This window comes from Lynx rufus, unplaced genomic scaffold, assembly GCF_022079265.1.
Source record: "Lynx rufus isolate CCGP_SWC_20201006 ecotype Redwood Valley unplaced genomic scaffold, mLynRuf1.p SCAF_4, whole genome shotgun sequence".
Classification (NCBI taxonomy): Eukaryota; Metazoa; Chordata; class Mammalia; order Carnivora; family Felidae; genus Lynx; species Lynx rufus.
The window spans coordinates 46204549-46230048 of NW_025814856.1; the positions used below are offsets into that span (position 1 = coordinate 46204549).

At 41.8% G+C, this 25500-nt stretch overlaps 1 protein-coding gene across 1 annotated transcript in view; it reads left to right on the forward strand.

Moving 5' to 3' along the window:
• The first annotated feature begins 10312 nt into the window (after positions 1 to 10312).
• The window catches only part of ITPR1 (inositol 1,4,5-trisphosphate receptor type 1), a 328245-nt gene continuing 313057 nt past the window's right edge, over positions 10313 to 25500 (forward strand). Inside the window, exons 1-2 of the mRNA XM_047094661.1 lie at positions 10313 to 10445; positions 11233 to 11303. The gene's annotated coding sequence lies outside the window, so the exon portion shown is untranslated. The remainder of the gene's footprint in view (positions 10446 to 11232; positions 11304 to 25500) is intronic.

Sequence of the window (25500 nt, forward strand, 5' to 3'; positions counted from 1 at the left end):
TCTGAGCTGTCAGCACAGAACCCAATGTGGGACTTGAACTCACAAGCCGTGAGATCATGACCTGAGCTGAAGTCGGTCGCTTAACCAACTGAGCCCCCCAGGCACCCCTTGTACAGGGTTTTTTATGAATCTATGTTTTCATTTCTGTTGGGTAGGCAGATACCCAGGAATGGGAAAGTCCAAGTATTTTCACTTCATTCTACTGGCAGGCATGGTCAGCTTTTGAAGTCTGGCCTGCCTAGAATACAGATCACTTACCAGTTAGTAGTATCTATATCTCAATTCAGTAAAAAATTTTATACTAACATACTTTTCTTAGAATCCATGGATGAATATTAATTAACCAGGCCCATCTAGTTTGTTTATAATAATTTAGGGATCTCCATTATCACTTAAAGTGACACTTGGAGACCAATACCTATTCATATCTTGGACCTATGTCTAAGGAATATATTGACTACACAGGTTATAAATACCTTTTGAGCCTCCACCATGTGTCAGGCACTGTGGGAGGAATGGGGGGACCCACAAAATCAAAGAACGTAGCTTTGGAAATCCAGGCATGCATTCTAAATTCTACCCAAATCTGCCAACTCTTTCTGCTATCATGTGCTTTGCAGATGCCAAAATTTGCCAAATACGTGTCTCTAATAGGGTGTCCTATAATATGAGCAAAACGTTTCCTATACTTCCTGAATAGATTTATTCTCTATGAGCAATGATATAAATCCATTATTTCTTTTCCCCTAAAATAGAGTTTCAAGGTGAATTCTACTGTTTCCTCATTTCCCCAAGACGTTTCACTTCTACTACATTTCAAATGAGATGGTGACACAAAACAGGATTCATAATTTAATGGCTACAATTAATCAAAATTTAATTACTTGCCGATTAAAAATTATGCCATGAAATGCATGAAAGTGTTTTTCTTCTTCCTTTGCTTTGCATATGGATTGGCATATCATCAAGTGCCACTCTATTGCTGTAAAACATTGTTCCAAAATAGGTTAGCATTATAAAAAGTCTTTTTTCCCCTTTTCTTTTCTATATTGATGTCTCTTCCCTTGTGATAGTGTTTTGAAAGTAAGTTAAGTGTAAGAGACATAAAGGCTAATTTAATCTCAGAACCTAATTTCTAATACTGATTTGGGGTCAGAATGTACATTCTTTTTTTTTTTTAAAGCGAGGGCAACAGACATCATACAAAGACTTCTCTAATAGCAGCTTTTCACCCTACTTTCTAAACCAAGTGAACTTTTCTAAAACCAGACAAACTTAAACATTTTGTTTTTTCTGAAGGTCAAATGATCATTCAATAATGCACAAGTTAAAAATACTGAGTACATTCTTACCTGATTGATTTTTTGAAAAAACTGGATCTATTCACTTGTTACTATGTGTAAACATTTTCACTGAGCTTTATTACAATTTTTTTTTAATTCAGGTTCAAAACAGTATATTCAGAAACTTAGAAACAAAGGCTTTGTTTTTCTTATGAGTGAGATTCTTTCAGAAATAATCTTTCTCTTAAAATTTTTTTAATGTTTATTTTTGAGAGAGAGAGAGAGAGAGAGAGAGAGAGAGAGAGAGAGAGAGAGAGATACAAGCATGAACGGGGGGAGGGGCAGAGAGAGGGAGACACAGAATCCAAAGCAGGCCCCAGGCTCTGAGCTGTCAGCACACAGCCTGACAAGGGGCTCAAACTCACGAAACACGGAGATCGTGAGCTAAGTCAAAGTCAGACGGTTAATCGACTGAGCTACCCAGGTGCCCCTCTTGCTCTTTTAAATATCCTTACTTATTTCTTTTTTTTAAAGTTTGTTTGTTTGTTTATTTACTTATTGTTGAGAGAGGGAGAGAGTGCATGAGCAGGGGAGGGGCAGAGAGAAGGAGAGAGAGCGTCCCAAGCAGGCTTTGCATCGTCAGCACAGAGCCCGATGCAGGACTTGAACTCACGAATGTGACATCATGACCTGAGCGAAAATCAAGAGTCAGACACTTAACTGAGTGAGCCACCCAGGTGCCCCTAAATATCCTTACTTACTTCTGATAAGAATGCTATATGTTTAATTTTCTTCCTCATGAATACTAATCTTTACAAAATGGCTCATTTGCTTCAAGGCTTGCTGATTTCATCTGTTTCTCAAGGTATTTGAGGTGCTGAGTGATGCACTTTGTGCTTCCTCCTCCTTTTCCTTCTAACAAGTAGCACAGTTATCAATGTAAATAAAAGGACTTTTTTTGAGAGGGAGCAGAGTAGAAGAACTACTTAGGAGACATTATTTTGTCCTTTACTTGCTGTACTATGTTCATTATAAGTATTTCAGTGACAAAGGATCATCTTTTTTTAATTTTTTTAATGTTTATTTCTGAGGGAGAGAGAGGGGGGGTGCACGAGCAGGGGAGACAGAGAGAGAGAGGGAGACACAGAATCCCAAGCAGGGTCTAGGCTCTGAGCTGTCAGCACAGAGCCCGACGCAGGGCTCAAACCCATGAGCTCATGACCTGAGATCATGACCTGAGCCGAAGTCAGACACCCAACCAACTGAGCTACCTAGGCGCCCTGACAGAAGATCATCTTGATAATGTGTAGCTCTAATGGAGAAAATTTCCAATGTAAACAGACAGGTGCCTGGATGGTGGTTAAATAATTAAGGAAGGCCAGAGGCCCTGGACAGCATCTAGGTGATTTCCTAGTTACAGCTGCTAGGTCTGCAAAATATTACTGGAAAGAAGAAACCTTTCAGGAAATAGAATTAATGGCCAGCTGAGGTCAAAAACTTATGATTAAAAAGAAGACAGTTTTCCTGTTTGTGACCCACTGAACACCACATTTGAAATTCCTTTCGAAGGAAGGTCATGATTAAGAAAAAGGCAGACAGCAAAAGCACAGTGTACTCTATTCTGTCTTTTCTACCCTCCCCATGCCCAGCACAGCACCTAGTGACCCCAGAGGTACCCATTAAATACCAGCTTAATACTGACGGCCAGGCACTTAAGCAATCAATAAAATGTTCCTGTGTGGATCCCTCCACTCGACCCCTGACCCATCCAGTCCCACTTCACTGGGATGACCCTGCCTTATCTGTTTCATGAAGAATGAACCTCAATTCACACCATCTGGGTGTGAACTCATGAGACAGGTTAACCATATCCTAAAACTACAATTAAAGGCAAATACTACTTCAAATCTGGGAACAAAACTAAGTGGGAAAAAAGGAAACTGTTAACTTGATTGAGTCTGGATACACCGAGATAGCACAGGAAGTGAAGATAGAACTTTGAGATCCTATTAGTAACTGAATGCAGTGTGCCTGCTTTAGTGAGTAGGTCTACCGATCATCAAATAACTCTCCCAGGAGAAGGCAAAATTGAAGCCTGTAAAAATTCAAGTTTTCTACTTCCCCTTTCTCATACTTAATTCCCTTTGCTTTTCTGGTTGACTTAGACGCTAGGAAGGATATGTTGCAACAAGTGGAATTACTCACAACTTGAGAGACTGTTGACAGAAAACTTGCCTAGCTATAACTACTAGCTTGTTTTGTAATTTATCTAAAAAATTAAATGTAGATTTTAGAATAATTTATTGCTGTTAACTATAGTCTTTAAAGATAAAATAATTTTCCAGCATAACTGTGAAATGATCACAAAAACAGTCATAGAAATATCTATAAATGTGTCAAGATTTTAGTTTTTTTGAATAATGTTGACAAGTCTAAATACATAAACATATGATTGTTTTCAGATTCAGAAGATACATGTTTTTTTGAGAGTGGGCTTTAGACACCATGAGATCCCATTTCTAGATACTTTAGGACACAGGGGTGCCTGGGTGGCTGTCTGTTGAGCACCTGACTCTTGATCTCGGCTCAGGTCATGATCTCACGGTTTGTGAGATCCAGCCCTGCATCAGGCTCTGCACTGACAGCACTGAGCCTGCTTGGGATTCTCTCTCTCTCTCTCTCTCTCTCTCTCTCTCTCTCTCTCTCTCTCTCTCTGAAAATAAAGAAATAAACTTTAAATAAGTAAGTAAATAAATAAATACTTTAGGTTACATCTCCTAAGGACAAAGACATTCTGCTATATAACCACAGTATTATTATCACACCCCCGTAATTAATCATTCCATACTTTCCTTTAATACATAGTCTAGATTCAAATTTTTTAGTTGCTGAGAAATGTCTTCTATAGATTTATTTTTTGTTTCTTTCTATCCAGGAACCAATCATGGGTCATATGTTTCATTTAGCTGGTAATGCTATGTGTTTGTCTTTTAAATCTATTTTTTGTTTTCATGACACTGATTTATTTGAAGAGTTCAGGTCTTCTGGAATGCTCCATATTCTGGGTCTGATTGTATCCTCAGACATCTTTGGCAAAAACATTTCTATGTGGTGTTGTATATTTGTTATCGAGTCATACCAGGAGGCAAATAGTGTCTGGTTGTGCCAGTATTGTTGATGATAAATTTGATCACTTGGGTGTGGTGGTTGCCATATTTCTTCATTATAAAGTTCCATTTTCCACCTCATAATTAGTGGGTAGTCCATGGGGGTGATTTTTTAGGGCTATATGAATATCTTTGTCTCCATTACCTTTTGCTCAGGAGGTTTGGCATCTACTGATATCTAAGTAAATTATTGCACTGTAAGTTGCAAAATGGTGATTTTCTAATTTTACATTTTTCTTCTACATGTATTGGATGAATTCCCCTGTAGAGAAGAGTTTTTTTGTTTTTCGTTTGATAAACATATTTCCTTTAGTTCAAACACTAGGATAAGATATGAAGGCCTTTACCCAAATTTCTTCCCCAGATCTAACTTGGCTACTAGAGTGATTCAGGATGATAGCCTTGCAGATGGGAAGCAGGAGATGGGGGGAAATGATCTGAGTTGATAATAAACTCCTGGTTCTGCATGTGTCTCAGGAAGATAATGTGGTAGACAGTAATAGTCCTCTTTACTTGCTTACACAGTGGGAGACAATGTTGGCAGCAATTATCAGAGATGCTATAGCTGTCAATTCTAAATTCGATAAAGTGGTAGTAACTCCTCAACTTCTGCATTCTTCTGTAGCCATGATGCTGCCTCCCAGACCTTAAATCATTGACAATTTGCCAATGTTCCCTTCCTTTTGCAAGTTTACGGACTAGCAGTCTCTTCTAAACTCCAGACAGGACAACAAATACAGGACGTCTCCCTGTTCATGCCTTCTTTTAGCCTCACAGGATGCCTGGGCCTGGGAAAAATGTCTCATTTTCTTAGCTCCATGCCAAATTGTTCTCTCTCCTGCTCATGTCCAAACACCAGCTGCACTTTTCTTTTTTTCTTTTTAAATTTTTTTAAATGTTTATTTATTTTGAGAAAGGGGGGTAGGTGCAGAGAGAGGGGGACAGAGGATCCAAAGCAGGCTCTGCACTGACAGCAGAGAGCCCCATGTGGGGCTTGAACTCACAAACTCATGAGCCAAAGTCAGATGTTAAATTGACTGAGCCACCCAGGCGCCCCCTACACTTTTCTGTCTCATCTAGGGCTGCCATGTGCCTGTGGGTGATTTCTTCTGGCTACTCTTACGGTTCCAAAAATGGATTAAGCCAGTAAATGCTGTGCACCTATTCTGTACACAGTGCTTAGCTAGATGCTGCAAAGGGTACACAAATATAGGACTTGATCTCTGTCTTCAAAAAGTTTATCTGCTTGGAGAGACAATATTACACAAAGATGGAGCTGAAAGATAGTCTAGTTGCCAGGGGTATCTATGAATGAGTTTGGCGGTGGGGGGGTGGCCATTGGTACCAGAAATTCTAAGAACTGGTGCTAAAATTGTGAGAATCTGTGTCATGCTGGAGCAAATGTCCATGACTTTTATAAGATTCTCAAAGAAAGCACCATCCCTTCACCACAAAAGTTAACAATGACCGAGATAGACTAGTTGGAGGACTGACTAGTAGCTTTTTCTCTTCACTGATAGTTCTCATGTTTGATTGCACATATAAGTAATACATCGGTGCCAAAAAATAGATTGAATTCTCTGACTTCAGGATCATTCTGTCTTGCCATTTAATAATGATTTGGAGAAGAGATAATTAAAGTACTTAAGGCTTATTGGGGGCACTTATGGGCAATTAAAATCTTTTGCATGGGACAAAAGCTGGACTAGCATTGCCCCAATAATCAAAAGTTTGGTGTGGAGTTGAGTATTATATTGTGACACATCAACATTTTCTCCAAGCTTGTTGATAACATCCTCTTACTTTGGTATGGCTTGGGTGAGCTTACAAAGCCTTTTCATGTCTAGTGACACATTTGATACAGTGAAGCTGGCTGGGCAAAGACTACTGGCTTCACTACCAAAAAACGGATTCTCCGCAAGGTTAGGTGACTGGCCACGGTTACATGGATATTAAGGGTGCAGCTGAATGTCAAACCCACTTTTTCTGATCCTTGCTTTCTCCAGTGCATTTTACTGTGTTAATCAGGGTGGCATTTGAAGGTGGGCTTCTAGGAAGATTCACTCAGTTGCGGTTTTTAGCTATACACTGCTGATGAAACCTGTTTCTATTTGTAGGGTTTCCCTGGGGGTAGGCTGGTATGCTAGTTTTGGATGTTCTTCAGGCTTCTGCTCAGTCTATAATACTATCCTGACTCTGCAAAGCCCTCCTACTTCCCTGCATGGGCATTTCAAGGGCAAAGTCATAAATGGCAATTTCAGGGCTGGTTGTCATCTTGAACTGGGTCTTAACAATTCGATTCTTGGTTTTCTGAACCAGCACTGTCAAATAGTATATAATATTAGCCACACATGAAAATTTTAATATCATAGTAGCACATTAAAGAAGTAAAAAGAAGGCAGAATTAAATTTAATTACCTATTTTATTTAACCCAATCCAACCAAAATGTTAACATTTTGGTATGTGATCAATATAAAAACGATTGAGGTATTTTGTTTTTGTTTTTTTTTTGTACTAAGTCTTTGAAATTTGACCTGTATTTTATATCTACTTCACATCTCTGTTAGAACTAGCCATATCTTAAGTGTCTAAATGGCTAGTGGCTACTGGATTTGGAAGCACAGTTCTGGGAAATTCTTCCAGAAAAAAAAAACTGTTAAGACAAAAAAGCCTCCTTCCTTCTATTCATAATAGAGAATGAATTGAGCAGTTGCCCCTTTATTATGACATATTTCATCATCCATCATACAGCATTGTAGAGAACCTATTAGCATCATAGCATATTTATCAAAACTACTTTCTAGTGACCCAAGTAGCTTCGAGAACCTGATGACAGTTGCAAACTTTTGAATAGGACCATACACACAGACAGGTGGAAGAAACAGTGTATGGTAGGAGTGGGTTCCATGGTTTGTGTGCTCAAAAAATATGTTCATCTATTCTACCATATGCCTGACACACATTCTATTACAATCCTTTTGCTTACAAACTTTTTTTTTGTACATATCTACTAAAATGTGCAGAGAACTAGGCCTGCTGGGTAGGGGAGGAGGGAATACAAGTACGAATAAAATAGGATCCCTGTCTTCAGTGAAAGTTGTGGTCTAGGAGGGAAGACTGGATAAAGCAGTTAAGGGTCAAGTGTCCATGTAACTGGCTCTCAAACAAGACCACATTTTCTTTAGAAAACCCACATTAAAATTCCACTGTTTCTGGAGTGACTGGGTGGCTCAGTCAGTTGAGCGTCCAACTCTTGATTTTGGCTCTGGTCATGATCTTGCAGTTTCGTGAGTGCAAGCCCTGTGTCAGGCTCTGCACCGGCAGTGTGAAGCCTGCTTGGGATTCCCTCTCTCTCTCTCTCTCTCTCTCTCTCTCTCTCTCTCTCTGCTCCTCCCCCATTTGTGCTGTCTCTGTCTCTCTCAAAATAGGTAAATAAGCTTAAAAAAATTCCATTGTTTCTGTTAGAAGCACCTGAAATAATTACCCTTTAGCATTTACCAGTTTTAATACTAATGAGTGATTCATTGAATTTGTTTGAAAAAGTAGAGCCAAAACCCCTTTAGAAACAGAACAAATTGTTTTCATAGGGGAAAAGAAGAAAGGGGACAGATGGGAAAGGTGTGGACCTTTTTGTTGTGACAAGATGCGGGTATTTCTTGATGATAGGGAGTGCTAGCTTCAGGCATTAAACATGACGCTCTAGTGCCCAGTAACAAAGGGCTACTGCTGAAAGGGAGGAGAGGCAAGAGTAAATACAATGAACATAAACTTTGTCTGCTCTGAGCATTGCCCATTCCTGGGCTGGTATTAAATGCTTATATGAGCAGATGCCTTGAATGCATATGTTTTCATTGGGGAGGCTGCGGAGGATAGTAGTTAATGTCTAGGGTTCTGGAGTCAGACAGCCCATCACCTATGTGATTTGGAGGACTTTGCTTAAATTCTCTGTGGCTCAGTTTGCCCATAAATAAAAAACAATTGTTAATAGGATTTGATGAGAAAATGTACACAAAGAGCTTAGAATAATGCCTGGCACATGCCATGTACTCAATAAATGTCAGTAATTATTATTAGTTTTGGCATTATTTTATGAATAATAATTGTTAGTTCTGGTGCTCCCCTAATTTGTTCCTCAAGTTTCATAAGACCGTTAATTCTGTCAAGCAATCCTGATACAAAGTTGGCAAAGTTCTAATGACTTTCTCCAAGATGGCAAAACTGGGGCAAAGAGATGAACATAACTTGCCCAAAGGCTCAGAGGCTGCTCCTAAAATGGGGAAGGAGGCCATTTAAGGCAGTGGTGATGGATTTCCCCAAAGACAAGGACTTAGTACAAGAACTAAGGCTGGAATTGGAATCCAGGCTGCACTACTTAATATACGGTGTCATCTTGGGAAATTACCTGATTTCTCTGAGCCTTTAGGCCTCCATCTATCAAATAGAGATAATATGCCCATGGTTGTTAAAACTCAATAGCATGATGCATTAAAAGTGCATGTGGTCTGGGTTCGGTAAAATCTGCCTCTCAAACTATTATTATTACTATTGTTGTTATAGCCACCATGTGGGACGGCAGGCAGTGCTTATCTGGGATGCTGTGGTGTGTTTAGGCTTACCACTATGCCCCAGCGCCTGGCACAGTGCCTGGCACCCAGAAGACATTCAGGAAACGTTTGTGTAAGGAATGCCTATCATCTCAGGAAGGGAGAGCAGCCGACTGACTTTGCCTCTTTGCTTAGCCCTTGCCCTCCTTCCAAAAGCCAAACAGCATGCAGCCCAAGAGCCCAGGCACATTTTAGCAGGGGGCAGCAACCCATCTCATCCCAGCCGCCGTTATCGGGGGCTGCCGGAGGGCGCCCCGCCTGAACGCGCAACATCGTGCCAGCAGCTGTCTCCGAAGCCCTAATTTTTCTGGCTTGCGGTTTATTTACTTAAGCATTTACAGCTCCGGGGAGCAGAGGGGCTGCTTGAAGCAAGGGTCAGGACCTAGGTCGCGGTTTGTATTTACTTTCTGCCTCCCAATCTCCGCGCCGGCGAGTCACAACTCGGCTCCTTTATTTTTGTGCACCGGAGAGGCTAGCGTTTCTTTATCTCCTGTGGGGCGAACGCGGCTCGGGGTCTCTCGAGCTACTTGCCTATGTCCCCTCCTGCGTAGATCATCCCTGCCAGAGTTCGTTTTCTATGCAAACCCGAGCAGGATGGAGCAGATTAAATAAAGACAACCTCGCGCCTTTAATCCTTGACCGCAAATACTGGCTTTTTTGTGCCCCGGATTTCTGAAATTCTTGGCTCAGGGACTCAAGGCGCGGGGGGGGGGGGTGGGGGGGGGTAGGGGGGGTAGGGTGCGTAACAGCTTGTAAAAACTTCCCAAAGCAGAAATCCGAGCTCCTACCCGCACCCCCCTCACCCAGAGATACCTGGATTCAAAGGAAAGGGGGCAGCCGGAGGAGGAGCGTCCCCAAGGGTTGGGGGCGCCCCCCAGGGGTTGCTTTGGGTCTCGGGCTCCAGACCCGGACAGCTCTCTGGTAAGAGGAGGATTCGAAGCCCAGACGCCCCGCAGGACGCCCCTCCCAGTCCCCGCGCGCTTCTATTCAGAGCCCAGCCCGGAGCCCAAGGGATTCTGGGACTCGTAGTCCTTCCCCGCAGCCCCAGGCGCCGCCACGACCTCGGACTCGGACTACATTGCCCAGGGAGCTTCCCGGCCTATATAAGCTGCCAGGAGCCGCTTCGATGTGCAGTAACCATGTGGATGTGCTGCTGAAGCGTTTCCTCAAGCTCGCTGGGGTGGGAGGAGAGGAGGAGGAGGTGGTGGTGGTGGAGGAGGAGGAGGCAGAGGGTGGAGAGAGAGAAAGCGCACGCCGAGAGGAGGTGTGGGTGTTCCGTTTCCATCCTAACGGAACGAACTCCCTGTTCGCGGACATGGGATTACCCAGCGGCTGCTAACCCCTCTCCTCGCCCTGCTCCCCCAGCCCGGCGTGGCTCCCGGGCACCAAGGTAGCGGCTGGGGCCGGGCAGAGGGCGCGGGGAGTTGGTACTGTCCCCCACCCCGGGCGCAGAAGTTTTTGCCCCGCTCTTGCAGTTCTTGGTGGATTTGCATGCACTTGCATACGTTTGGGGGTTCTTTTACTGAGGGCATTTTTGGGGTGTTCATTTTAGGCTGAAAAAAAAAATCTCTATTCGAGTGACTGGCCTCGAGGGCTACCCATTCTGGACCGGAATGGCATTCCCCCAAATTGGAAACTGTTGCAGCAGCTGCAGGAAATAGTTTTTTTTTTTTTTGGGGGGGGTGGCGGGTGTTGGGGGGGTGTCATATGTGAGTCCAATCAAAGAAATAATCTTTTAAAAAATGTAGCCCTCCCTCGACCTGTTTGGTTGGGAGAAAAATGCATGTGGGGGCCTCAGTGGGGAGGGTTTTAAAAAAACGGAAGAAAACCGGGGAGCACTGAGGGATGAAATGTGGACGAAGCTCACGCCCAATGAGGATGCGGGCTTCGGATACTTGGCCTAGGCTCTGGGAAACAAGTGCTTTGGGATCTGCCAAACACTTCCTTTAGTTCCAGCTTCCCCAGCACGTTCGAAGTTTTTGCGTGCCTAGTCTCACTTGTCAGTTACATACTGGAAATAAGTAAGCGGAGTTACCTAGAATCTTCGTGTCTTGTTTGGGGAAGAGGTGGGTCTCTCCAGGAAGGAGGCTAAAGAAGATGGAAGCTTGCAATTCGAAGCATTTCTGTTGGGGGCCGGCCTTCGTGGTCTTACACTCAGTTTCTTTCTTAATACCTAGGAGCTGACTACAGAGGAGCAGGATTCGCACAGCTGGCGTGTTTGGGCAACAGAGTGCCTGACCTCGGTCAGGTGAGTGTGAAGCCTGAGTGCTGTAGTCAATAATGAATTTTTGTTCGAAGTGTATTTTCTGTCCTCTTCTAAAGAGCCATGGGGATAGGAGTAGGAAAGAAATGGAAACTCCATGGCTTAGTGTCCAGAATTTGTCACTGCCTCTGGTGACAGCTTTAGAGAGCATTTGAGATACAGGGGGCAGTTCTGCCTAGCACTTTTGGCCAAGGCTCAGACTTAAAGCAGCCTGAAAGTTTATGAGAGGAGGGGGGAAAAGCCATTAAATGGAGCAATAAAAGGAATGCCCATTGGTGGCTGAGAATTGAACTTGCCTGGCAGCGTGCTGATGATTTAAATTCTGAAGGAGGCAGTACATTTCATCTGCCAAGATATGTAAGCAAAAATTAACTGCCTCTGTCTTTCAAAAATAGTCACTTTTTTCTTACTGTAACATGTGTTTAATCAGAGTAGGTTGGATTGCAAGAAATGAAAGTGGTTGCTGGCAGTTTGAAAGAATTAGTACTTTAAAAAGGGAAGTTAGTTCTTGAAGCATGAAAGAATAGTATCCAGTCCTTGACTTGAAGCCACCTGAATGTCAAGGAATCTGATGAGTCCCTCTTGTTTAGGTGCTTATTGTGGGATATGAGTTGAAGGCAGCATTTTTCTGTGAAGACCAGCAGCTCCTCCCCCCTCCTCCCCATGGTCATACTGCTCTTTAAGAAAGGGAGGTTTTAACAGCTGCATGTACAGCCCATTGCTGCAGATTTGGCCATCACAAGTTTTTTCTTCCAAAATGGTCAGGAACAGGGTAAACGGGTGGAGGTCTGGGTCTCAGCAACTTTTTTAACCTTCTAAATATTTAGCTGTTCCCTGGGCTACAATCTTTGGGTTTTTGAAATTAGAAAATAAAAGGCAGACACTTCATTATAGTAGTATAGTGCTTTTGTTTCCTGTTGATAAGATCCTTAGGAGGGCTGGTGGAGTGGGAAACATTGGGATGTGTGGGCTGTAGTTCCTTCTTGGAGTTGTGTAGACCTTCATGGCTACCTGGGCACTCAAAAGGCCAGGGAATGGGTTACGTTCCTCTCTTTTGAGCAAGCTCTTGACAAGGAGAAACTGATTCACAGACTCTTCTCCAACTTGTTGCTAAAAATAGCACGGACACATTAAGTACTTGTAAGCCAGATCTAGAGCCATATATCACAGAAACTCTAAGTCAGGAACAGGTGAAGAAGTGGAGGTGTAAAGAGTGAAAACACTTGCCCAGTAGCTAGTACACAGTAGAGGCAAGATAGAACTCCAGGTTTTGGGACTGCACTGTGTCCGACAAATGCATTTAAGTTGGGTGGGAGAGGTGAGGGAAAAGCTGGAAAAATGGTACTTATTTCTGTTGATGAAATAACTCTTGTGTCCCAGCAGTGACGAATAAATAGTAATACATTGATTTAAGAAGGAAACGATGTAGCTGTAGATGTAGGGATAAGAGTGTGGCTATTTGAGGAGGTGTTAGATGTTACCCTGACTGTGTTTTAGAGAGCTGTGTGCTGAAAGCTGAATGGGGAGAGTAAAAGAAATCAAACCACGAGGAACACTGTTCAGCATTAGGTTCATCTCATAACTGAAATCCATCTTGATCATCTACATCAAGGCATCTGTGCAGGTTAAAAGAATCAGAATTTCTCAGTCTGAATAATTCAGTAGTTTAAATTGCGGTGAGTCTAAACTGTGAAGTATCGGTATGTTTTCATATACTCTTCAGTTTGGTTTGTGGACAGTTGTGTAGAACACTTTTTCATTTCTTTCTTGTGTGTGCATGAGTGTGTGTGTGTGTGTGTGTGTGTGTTGAAAGTACAGTCTGTTCTTTAAATAATTCAGAACATAATATACTATCAAGATTTCCTTGTAGCAGGCAGGGAAAGTTTTTCATGCTCTATATGAATTACTCCTGGCCGCCTCTTTAAGTCCATGAAGTTGTTTGGGGTTGACAATATTATCCATTTAACAAAGTGGTGCCTTTTGGAGGGAAATGGCATCCTTTCTTGAGGAATGAGAGATGGAAAGGTTGCTTAGAGGAAAAGAGACAGGTGAACCCAACCAGATAAATCTCTTGCCTTTTTCCTCAAAATATTTTCAAGTGAGCAGGACCAGGGTATTAGAGGGAGAGATAGAGAAAGGAATGAAACCTCTAATCCAATGGTATACAACTCGCTGACTTCTAGACAAAAAGAATCGCATGGCTTTTTAGCTCATTTATAATAATCTTGTGGAAATTCTGATTTCTTTACAAGCAGCTCTTAAAAAACAAAAACGAAACAACAAACACCAAATATGAACACCCGAAAAAAAAAAAGACGACAGAAAAATAAAAGTAGGCTTAAAGTTAGGTTCCTAGGTCAAGCTGTCCTTGGATATATCTAATTAAGGAGTCTATACAAGGCCATTGTCCCATCTTGTTTAGTGTTGGTTTGATCTTTTAAAATAAAACACATTGGGTTTGCAAGCTCTTTATTAACTGTAAGTGCATGCAATTTTTTTGGTTTACTTTTGTGTTTTTAAGCTTTTGCACTGCTCTTGTAATGAAATCAGTTAAGGCTTGAAGTCAGTGACAGCAACATAATTTTTATGATTCCTACCAATTTTCATAGTGTGTGGTTCTGAGGTAATTGCTAATGAGGATGAGCTGAAAACATCACTAAAACCATCACCTGTGGAGCTAATTCTATTGAACTATGGCTAGGGTCTTCAGCTGGACATAGTTAATGACATTTGGTGTGATAAATCTGTGAATTTCTAATACCTGCTAACGTTGATATGATCCAAGTGTTTATTCCTACATTCAACAAATTTCTAGAGCACCTGCTGTGTGCTGAGATCTAGGAGTTCTAGGTGCTGGGGATACAACACTGAAAGTCCTGTGCCCAGGAGGCTTAGATCCTAGTTAGGGGGAAATAGGCATTATAAATAAGCAAACAGGTAGTGAGTGCTATGGAGAAAAAGCCAACTAAAGGGGAACAGAAAATAACAGATGTTGGTGAGGATCTGGAGCATTTGGAACTTTTGTGCACTGTTGGTGGGAATGTAAAATAGTATAGGCACTGCAGAAGACAGTATGGTGGTTCCTTAAAAAATTAAACAGAATTACCAAATGATCCAACAATTCCACTCCTGGGTACATAACCAAAAGAATTGAAAGCAGAGACTCAACTGATATGTGTACATTCATATTCATAGAATTATTCATAGTAACCAAAAGGTAGAAACAACCCACATGTCCACTGATAAATGAATGGACAAACCAAAAGTGGCATGTCCATATAATGGAATATTATTCAGCCTTAAAAAGGAATGAAATTGTTATATATGCTACAGGATGGGTGAAGGTTGAAAACATTATGCTAGGTGAAATAAGCCATACACATAGGGACAGGTAGAGTGGTGCTTGCCAGGGCCTGGGGAATGGGGAGTTTGTTCAATGGGTACAGAGTTTCATCTGGGAAGATGAAAAAATTCTGCATGTGGATGGCAGTGTTGGTTGCACAACTGTGTGAATGAACTTAATGCCATTGAATTGTACACTTAAAGATGATTAAAATAGTAAATTTTATGTTGTGTATGTATTTTACCATGATAAAAATTGACAGCAATAACAACAGTGTAAAGGGGATAAGGAGGTATTAAGTGGGGATTGGGAATCAGGGAAGGGCTCTTTTTTTAAATTTTATTTATTTACTTAAATGTTTATTTTTCAGAGAGAGAGGGAGAAAGAACGTGGTGGGGGGGGGTACAGAGGATCTGAAGTGGGCTCCTCGCTGACAGCAGAGAGCCCGATGGGAAGCCCCAAACTCAAGAACCATGAGATTGTGACCTGAGCCGAAGTCAGGCACTTAACTGACTGAGCCACTCAGGTGCCCATATTTTTAATTTTTTAATGTTTATTTTGAGAGAGAGCATGAGCAGGGGAGGGGAAGAGAGAGGGAGGGAGAGAGAGAATCCTAAGCAGGCCCTGCGCTGTGAGCGCAGAGCCCAGTGTGGGGCTCGAACTCATGAACTGAAAGATCATGACCTGAACTGAAATCAAGAGCCACACACTTAACTGACTGAGCCACCCAGGCACCCCGGAAAGTGCTCTTTAATATGGTGCATTTGAGCAGAGATCTGAAGGAAGGGAGGTTAGCCAGTAGGTATCTGAGGGGAAAGGACATTCCAAAGAGCTAGAGCAGAAAGTGCAAAGGCCCTAAGTTGGGAAAAGGTTCGACAGGTTAGGGAAAGGAAGGAGGCTAAGTTGGTTGCAGCTGAGGGAGAGTGCTAGGCCTTCAGATGGGAGAGGGATTCCAGGTCAGATCCTGCAGGCACCAAGGTTTTGCAGGTAAGCAATGGTTTATTTCCCTGAGGATTTCTTAACTTTCTCAGAACTCTACATGTGGTTCTCAGCATCCCTGAGCTACCTTGTACTTTCTGAAGAGACTGGTGAGGCTGGCAAGATCACTTACCAGTTTGGAACTTGATTGGGGGTGGGGGGTAAAACCTAGATGTCTTGTTAGTCACATGACTTACTTCGGATTATAATCCCCTGTAGTTGGAAGGGAATCTTCTTGGATAAATAGATGAACCTGCAGTTGGTTTGGATAAGAATTTTAAGAATCTCATGATATTCTGTAGTTTTTTTCAACAGAAACCTTGTGTACTTTGCCACCACCCTTCAGTCTGTCAGGTCTCATTTTAAGGAATTACACAAGGAGAATTTACGTTCTGCTGTCTAGCATCATCCTTGGGGAATATCCAAATAAGTAATTCTCTCTGATAAGTGAAGGGGATCCCTTCATGTGTACAAATTTATAACATACATACCTGGTGATACTTACTGCATAAGATGCACATATTCAATTAACAAAAACAAGCCAGGCATCCCTAATCCCACCATTCAAGATGAGGGTTCCAGAACCCTGCATGTATACCTAAGTAAAAATTATGTGTATAATATCATTAAAAAGGACTCATGCCGTACCTCAAGTTTTGTTCCTTGCTGGTTTCACTCTATCCTGAACAGCTATTCTTGTTAATCAATAGACACCCGTGTCTTCATTTTTATGAAGGTATCTGTACCTTTGATGTGATTGCATTTGGGTGGTGACAGGTATGGAATCACTAGGGGAAAACATCATTCAGATTTCATCACCATCATAGAATCCAGGTTTTCTCTCTCAGTTTATACTGGTTTTTAAGAAAACTAAATGGAAGGTAAAGCACTAACTATTCCAAAGTTAGCTGGGTCATTACAGGGATAAAGCTTAGTAATGATTTATTTCAATACAGAATGTCTTATTCTTCAGAGTAACCTTCACTGTAGATAATTGGAAACACATAGAACAGTGAGATCTTAGTATCATGAACCCCTCTTTACTTATCACCTATCTGCACAGTTACCAATTCATGACCATTCTGTTTTCACCTGCATTCTGATACACGCATCTTGGGTGAGTTGGGAACAAATCCCTGATACAGTTCATCTGTATTTTATTTTATTTATGTTTATTTATTTATTTTGAGAGAGAGCAAGAGAGCGAGCGTGTGCGTGAGCACAAACAGGGAAGGAGCAGAGAGAGACAATCCCAAACAGGCCCTGTACTGTCAGCGCAGAGCCCAGTGCGGGCTTGATCTCACAAACCATGAGATCATGACCTGAGCCAAAGCCAAGAGTCGGGTGCTTAACTGACTGAATCACCCAGGCTCCATCTGTATTTTAGTATGTAGCTCTAGCATAGGGATTTAAAAACAAAAACAAAAAAACAACAACATAATACTGTGACCCATCACAGGGAGAAAAAGACATATTTTTTAATGGAGTCTGTGTTCTCCTTTTATGTTTATGTACATACATACAACATGTATTACACAGGTGCATATATACACACATGCTTACAATATATACACACAATAATAATATATATGTATATTTAACCGTTTGTTTGAATCAGGATCCAAATAAGGTCAATAGATTACAAATGGTTGATGTGTCTTTTAATCTATGTTTTCTCTACACCTTTTCTTCTCCATGCATTTTATGGTTATTATTGAGGAAATGGGGTGATTTATTTTCCCATACTTAAGATTTTGCTGACTGTGTCAGAGTGGTATAGTTAAACATGTACCTGTGTTCCCTGTGTATTATCCTATCTGGTGCTTAAATGTAGAGGCTTGATCAGAATCAGGGTTATTGTTGTTGTTGGCTACTTATATTTTTTTGAACTTCATTCAGGGAAGTATATGATATGTCTGGATATGCCTTATGATATTAGGAACCATTGATGTTCATTGCCTTAATCCATTAGTTTGTTAGAACTTGTCAAACTCCTGTTTTTCATTCTTCATTCATTAGCTGAACTATTTTATAAAAAGAAATTTTCCTCCACTAAGTTTTTTTGTTCTCTATTTTACTAGTTTTCAAAAATAACAAGTCGTTTCCTTACCATGATACATGGCAATGGTTCTCAACATGGTGACCTTGGGGACATTTTTGGTGGTCACAGCTAGGAAGAGGGTGCTGCTGGCCTAGAGGCCAGGGTGCTGATAAACAGCCTACAATACATTGCATAGCCATGTGCAGCCCAGAATTCTCCCTTTCGCAGTTAACAGCAGTGCAACTATTGAGAAACCCTTGTACCAAGATGACCAGTGGGTATGTATTTTGGTTACTATCTTTGTGAACTTGTGAATTTAAGCATAATTTATATCTCTTTTTGTGTAGCTATCCTTCTTGATCAGAGTGCTAATTTTTGCTCAGCAAGAGAGAGGCTTTTGAAGTTGGTTCAAAAACACAACTGTAGTAGTCTTTGATAGCTTTCTTGCTTTCAATATGAGAGAATGTTCCAGGCCCATATTCTATATTTCTTGCCCCAGGCCTGGAATCAGTCTTTTCTCCAAGGAGCTATAGTTCTTTTGAGTGGGAAATGGTGTTCAGAGACCTCTGCTCAGGGCCAGATAGGTATTCTTATTTTCCTCATACAGGTCAGAAAAGAAAGCAGAATGAAGAAAACTTAAAACCTGAATATTTTCAATGAAGGTATTTCCAAAGCATAGTTAACACATCTTTGCCTTTTTAAAAAGGATTCTGAAGGTACTCCTAACTTTGCACTTTGGTATCAGTTTTAACCTTAGTGTACTGGTGCTCAGGTAACAATAGTACTCCCCAGATTGGTAGGAATGTTACTGTTGTTCTGTATCCATGTTCTTCATACTGTATGGCAACCCACTATGAGATCCTGAAATCAGTTTAGTGGGCCTCCTTTAACAGTTTTTTTTTTTTTTTAATTTTATTTACTTAGAAGGAGAGAGAGAACACAAGCGAGGGAAGTGCAGAGAGAGGGAGACAGAGAATCTTAAGCAGGCTCTACGCTGTCAGCACAGAGCGTGACCTGGGGCTTGAACTCAGGATCTATGAGATCATGACCTTAGCCGAAATCAAGAGTCAGATGCTTAACCAACTGAGCCACCCAGGTGCCCCTCCATCAGTGTATGTGTGTATACATATATACACATACATGTGTGTGTGTGTGTGTGTATATATATATATATATATATATTTTTTTTTTTAATGAAGTTGAGTAAATTAGAAAAACATCAAAGTGTATTGTATGGATACTTAGAAGGACATCCCCCCCCCCTTCTCTCTGTCTCTCATACAGAGTGAACAGTGGGTTGTATTTCTTACTGTGGGTTTCAGTCAAAAATTTGAAAAACATTGCTCTACGTCTTTATTCCCCCATTTGTGGTCACCAGACCACTGTTGCCTTCAACAGTGAGCTTGTTAGAATTGTAGACTCTCAGGCCCCACCCCAGACCCAGTGAATCAGAACCTGCATTTTAGCACAATCCCCAGGGGATTCATGCACACTCGAAAGTGTGAGAACCTCTATACTTAACCCCCAGTGTTTTTTCAGTGTTGTCTTATTTTTATGGTTATTTTTTCCTGGCTTGTTCTCACCTGTTGGAACTGACCTTTGTACTTGTCCTTAGTGGCCTTTTCATTCTCAATCAAGTGGAAGGTAGGCTAAGTCACCACTGAAGGTGAGCATGAAGGTCTGGCAGGACTGTCTCTGACAAAACTGGAAGCATTAGTTCTTACACTTGGGGGACTCTCTTATTGGCAGCAGTTTCAGATAGAAATGATACGTGTGAAACCTACTTAGGGTTGGGAGGTCACAGGTAGGAACAAGGCTGCATTTAACATGCTGTTTTCAGACACTTCGAGCAACTTAGGTTTTATAATGTTGTGTGACCCAGCGAATTAGCAGAACTTCTGGGCTGCTTATATGGTTGCTTATCAGATATAGATGAACGTAAGAAGAAACATCACTGACCTCCAAGTTCTTTGCTGTTTGTCTGTGTTTCACTAGGAACTTTATTTGGGAAGTGACTTTGTTTTGCAAAAACAGTTTCAAGACTTAACCATGCACGTATTTCTTTCTTTTTTTTTTTTTTTAACATTTATTTATTTTGAGAGCATGAGATGTGAATGGGCAGAGAGAGAGACAGAGAGAGAAAGAGACAGAGAATCCCAAGTGGGTTCCACACTGCCAGTGCAGAGCCTGATACGGGGCTCGAACTCATGAACTGCAAGATCATGACCTGAGCTGAAGAGTCGGGGTGTTTAAACTGGCCACCCAGGTGCCCTCCATGCACATATTTCAGAATAGAAAAAGCTGATACAGTACCTAGACTTAAGGACATTCATTTATTTGCTTTGGTGCATCTGTGCCTGTGACTATGTCCCCATCCCTGCCCTGTCTATATCCACCTTGCCAAATACTACCCAAATGCTTCCTCTTCTGGGAAGCCTTTCCTGATAATTTGAAAATCTTTGTTATTTGAAACTCCATGGCGCTTTAAATCTATTTTCCTCACGGGCCTTTTTGATTTTTAACCTACAAATGCACCTGAGAAATAGTGTCCACAAGAGATTTGTTGAAAGAAGTTATGTATCTCCATGTTATATCTCCCTTGGAAGAATGTAGGCTGCTTGTCAGAAGAATCTAATCATTTGTAAGCTTCTCCTGATTAAACATTTCTGAAATTGGTGGTTTGCTTTGAAAAGCCTCTTTTGCTGTGGAGAGCAAAGTGAGGACTGTGCAGAAATGTATTAAGTGGTTCCTTTTGATAGCTTTTGAGATGTTGCTCAGAACAGTTCTTGGGTGGGCATTGGGCTTGGGAAACTGTTGAGTGTTAATAAAAGGGAGTGAAGGTAATAATCAGGGAGGGAAGCACAGTTGCTCTGAGGCTGTAATGGTATCGCCCTGCCGAACCACAGGATGGGGGCTCCGCAGGATTGGGTACTGACTGCCTCTTGAGTAGGGGCTAAACATGTAACATCTGTGCTTCTGTTTCCTCCTCTGTAGAATAGGTATAAAAATACCTGCTTTGGACCATTGCTGCCAAGTCAAATATTTGCAAAAAGTCTCAGAGATTAAAAAAAGAAAAAAAACAACAACAAAGCCTGTGTCCCTAGAGGAATGGTTCTCAACCAGTGGGGTGATTTTGCCCTGTGGGGACTTGTGGCAATGTCTGGAGACTTTTTTGTCACAGCTGAGGGAAAGTGGGTGCTACTGGCATTTAGCAGGTAGAGGTCAGGGATGTCACTAAACATCCTGCAATACACATGATATGTCCTCCACAACAAGGAATTATCTGCACTAAAATGTAGCCCTCAGTAGCCCTGAGGTTGAGAAACTGTCCTAGACTGATTTTTCCCAGACTAATTGAGACACTGCTCTCTCTCTGAGGATGTTCATCAAATCTGATTTGTTGGTTTTTTTTTTGTTTATTATTATTATTATTATTTTGGTGGTTCAGGTTGTGAGCAGAGGGGCGTCTTTTCAGGCTGGGGATGACTTTAACTTTTTAATAAAATAAATACCACCCTTCCCCCGCTTCCCCTAGGTACTGGCTTTGGTTTTTGGAGCCCTGTGATCTATTTGCTTTGTTGTTGTTTTTTAATGTATGTTTATTTTTGAGAGAGAGAGACAGTGTGTGAGCATGGGACGGGCAGAGAGAGGGAGACAGAATCTGAAGCAGGCTCTGGGCTCTGAGCTGTCAACACAGAGCCTGATGTGGGGCTCCAACTCACAAACCCTTGAGATGACGACCTGAGCCTAAGTCGGATGCTTAACCACCGGAGGCACCCTGGTGCCCCTATGGTCTATTAGCTTTGGTAGTACATGGCTGTGTGACCTACAAGAAGTCACTCAGGTTTATTGTTGTTTGCTTTTTCCGCCTATAAAATGAGGAATTTCCGCTAGATGATCTCTACCCACCAAATAGAAAATTTTCTGATTACCAACTTTGAGCTTTTGATTGGCTTTTCTTATATTGGCCTGGGAGAATAGGAAACTTGAGAGCATGTGTCAGAATTGACATCTTTGCTGAAAAATAGCCATGTAGATAATGTACCTTTTTCAAGAATAGGCTATTTAGTGGGCATGTTTGTGAAAAGGCACATAGGTTTATCTTTGTGTGCGTGTGTTTATCTCTTGTGTGTCTAATGAGCAACACTTAAATTAGAGAATTGCTCTGAACTGCTGATTTACAACTGCTCTTTCTGAGATTGTCATAGAGGGCCCTGCTTAAAGTTGAAACTTCTGAGTTGGTGACTTCCTTTGGGACTGTCTGAAAACGAAAGCAGAACGCAATTTTCTATCCTCCGAGAGAAGTGCTTTTTGCAGTAGAATAAGTGGTCTCCTGATGGGACACTGCATTTCTGAGGACAATCTGATTAGCCACTAATAGGACCAGAAGGCAAGCAGGGGGCTGCACAAACATGTGTATGGTGGGGTGGGGGGAGCTGCCGGCCGGTGTCCACCTCAGAAATACCGTGTTTCTGCTCCTCGTTTCACAAGAAAGATGATATCGTCAAGTCTTTGCTCAAAGGAAGTTCCAAAATTAACTGTGAGAGTGCCCAGTTACAGAAGAGATGGTGTAAAAGAGCGCCTCTGTCCTTGTCTTGGAAAAGTCCACTGTGAGTGTGGTAGGTTTTCTCTTCCCTGTATTTACAGCCATATTACCATATATGTACCTGGGTGAGGGCATCTTAAGGAGGCCTGTGCTCCTCTGGAAGGAGTGTCCTTGGCCTCCAGCCACGAGATTGATCAAATGCCGGCAACTCTTCCTTTTTCTGTGCACTCTCTTGCTTTCCCTCTGAAAGGCCTTGTGGTTTGCCTGGCTTGGCCCACGGGGGGCTGCTTGACCTGAAAGTGAAGTGCTGCTCTTTTGTGTTGATGGCAGCTGTGGCCCCCAGGTCTTATCTGTGTTCCTGGAGACCAGCTGCCCGAGGCCTGCTGAATCTCCAGGCGCTTTTAAGTCTTTGTGCATGAGCCCTCTCTTTGCTGCCTAGCTTGAAAGGAAGCCTTTTGATTTTATTCATTTTAAGCAATCATTTTTAAAGCAAGCAGCAATAAAACCAGCACTAAGTCTTTGGCAGAGGCCTTCTGTTTTTTAGGAGGTGAAGATGATGTGAATATGCCAAGAAAGAGCAGAGAAGACTGATGGATTTCCATTGGCTACCTTTTTTAGCAGAAGACTGGCTTTTCAGAGTACCCTGTGCTTTGGGGCCAAGTGGCAAAGCTTAGTGACTGAAGGGTAGACCCAGAGGGGGCTATGGAGGTGGGATGCTGTCATTCATTCTTCACCTGGCTGTACTTTGGGGGTTTGAGTTTTACTAGGAAGAGTGGGAAGAACATTCTGCTGGAGTTGGCATTGACAAATTCAGATAAATGCATCACACAGTGTGTCCTTTGTCTATACCACTCATCATGTGGACTTGCTGGTTGATAGGGTTAATCCTCAACGGATTGTAAGCCCTAAAAAGTTTAGTAAGAGTAGTTTATGAGAGTTGAAAATACAGCAAATTGGCAGACAGGAATAATCCCAGTAAACAGGAATGTTTCCCATCTTTTACTTTCTTTGTGCTAAGCAAGCCCATTATTTTCTTTTACACATTTGAACCTCAAAACAGCTTTATGAGGCAAGCTCTCATGATCCTCATTCTGCAGATGAGGGAACTGAGTTCCAGAAAGAGTAAGTAACTTGGTCAAGATTATAAACTTCCTGTCACACTTAGCAATAAAGGCAGACTTTTTACCCTGGCTTGGGAAATGCCACTGGCCCGGGCTTCTTCTTCTCTGACCTTACCCCTCACTTTCTTTCTTTCCCCGTTAATGGTCCAGACGTTGTGGCTGGCTGTCTTTTTCTTGAACTTGCCAACTTCTTTTCTGCGCACAGTGCCTTTGTACTAGCTATTTGCTCTGCCTAAAATGCTCTTCCACCTGATTTTTTTGCATGATTGCCTCTGTCTTGACTTTCAGGTCTTAGCTTAAATGTCTCAACTTGCTCTCTCTGACCAGCCAAAAGTAAAATGTCACACAGTTTTAATTCTCTGCCTAGTACTTAACACTATCTGATTGGTTGTGCCTGTAAAACTATCATGAGAACCAGGACCTGGACTGTCTTCTTTTTACCTATGTCCCACACACCTGGAGTAGGGGTAGTGCATGGTAGGTATTTGATAAATTTGTTGAATAAAAAGGTGGTTTCAAATCAGGGGGTTTTCTCTAAAGTCTTGGATGTTGTATGTTTTGCATTTTAGTCCTGTCCAGTTTTTCATGTTTATGCAGTATGAGTCCTGAGCACATAGGCAGTGTCAAACCAGAACTTAAAATTTATAGTAGCATTTTTCAAAATTTTGGTTCTCAGGAACTCTTGACATGCTTAGAAATTTCTGAGGACCCCAAAGAACTTAGGTTTATGTGAGTTAGAACCATCTGTACTTACCTCATTAGAAATTAACAGCCAGACAATTAACACTGAGACAACATGAAAAATAAGCCAATCGTATGTTAACACAGTAACATATTTTTAATGAACAATAGCTATATTTTCCAAAAAAAATTTTTGCAAGAGAGTGGCATTGTTTTACTTTTTTGCAAATTGATGAATATCTGGCTTAATAGAAGATAGCTGGAGTCCTGTATCGTACATATTTCCACCTCCAGTCTCTTCTGACATCTCATGTCCTGCAGCCTCTGGAAAACTCAACCATGGTGTGAGAGATGGAGTAAAAAGGCAAATAGTGCGTTGGTGTTATTATGAAAATAGTTAGGACTTTGAAGAGCCTCTGAAAGGGTCTTGGGTTGAACTCCCAGGGGTCTTTGGGCGTCATGGAGAGCCACTAGCTTATAGAGTAGCCAGGTAATTTGAAAGGTGGGTGGTGCCATGGAACAACTCAGAGACTGAGAACCTGAAGGCTTAGGTAGCAGGATGCAATTGATTGTTCCTAAGTCCGGATATTGAATCAGAGCTTTTTGTTTAGAAATACATGCATGGGGATACATTGAAGCTGTGTCTGCAAAACAAACAAGAAAACAAAACAAAAAAAACCCTTCCCAGCTAAAGTGCTGAATTGCAAAGGACCCTGAAAACTTGGAAGCTAGTGGTACTTGTTTTAGTTTCATCTTTTTCAGATGAGCAAGATTATAGCAAGCATTCTAGAAGTTCTGCAGTGGGATGGGTCATTAAAAAATAATAAAGCGTGGGTTCTTCTCCATGTCTGAGAATAGTAGCTTCAAATATAACTCCCTTTATAGCTGTTACTCTAAACTCTTACTTGGTTCTCCTTGTAGCTTTTGGACTCAGATGAAGTTGTGTCCTATAATAGAAATTAGATTGGCTTAGTGCTTTATTGGTCTCAGATATTGTCACAACTGGTCTTAAAGATACCAAGGTGGAGGCTGTTAAAAATAGATGAGATAATCCCTGCTAGCCAGCCATTTAAGAAAGGCAAATGATTACAGTCCAGGCCTCTGGGGGGTATTTTGAACGTCTCGGGTAATGTATATAAGATTGTGAAAGTTAAGGTAATTGGGTGGTAAAACACACAGGGAACTTGGACCTCAGGAGATGATTGGTGCCCTGGGGGGCCGGTGTGGCAGGGAGGCCTTAGTTCCTGATACCAATGCTTGGAAGGACCTAATTTAAGGGCAGACTCTGTGGGGCTTTTCTCCTTCCCAATTACTGTTTAGCCCCAAGGCCCAAGCGGCTTCATCTTACTTAAATAAAGGAGGCTTCTTGCTTCTATGTGTCCATAAAAATCTTCAGGTCAAAATATTTTGGTCCCTGGCTTTGGGGTCCATTACCTGGTATAAATAAAGCTTCTGACTTCCTCCTTTGCCTG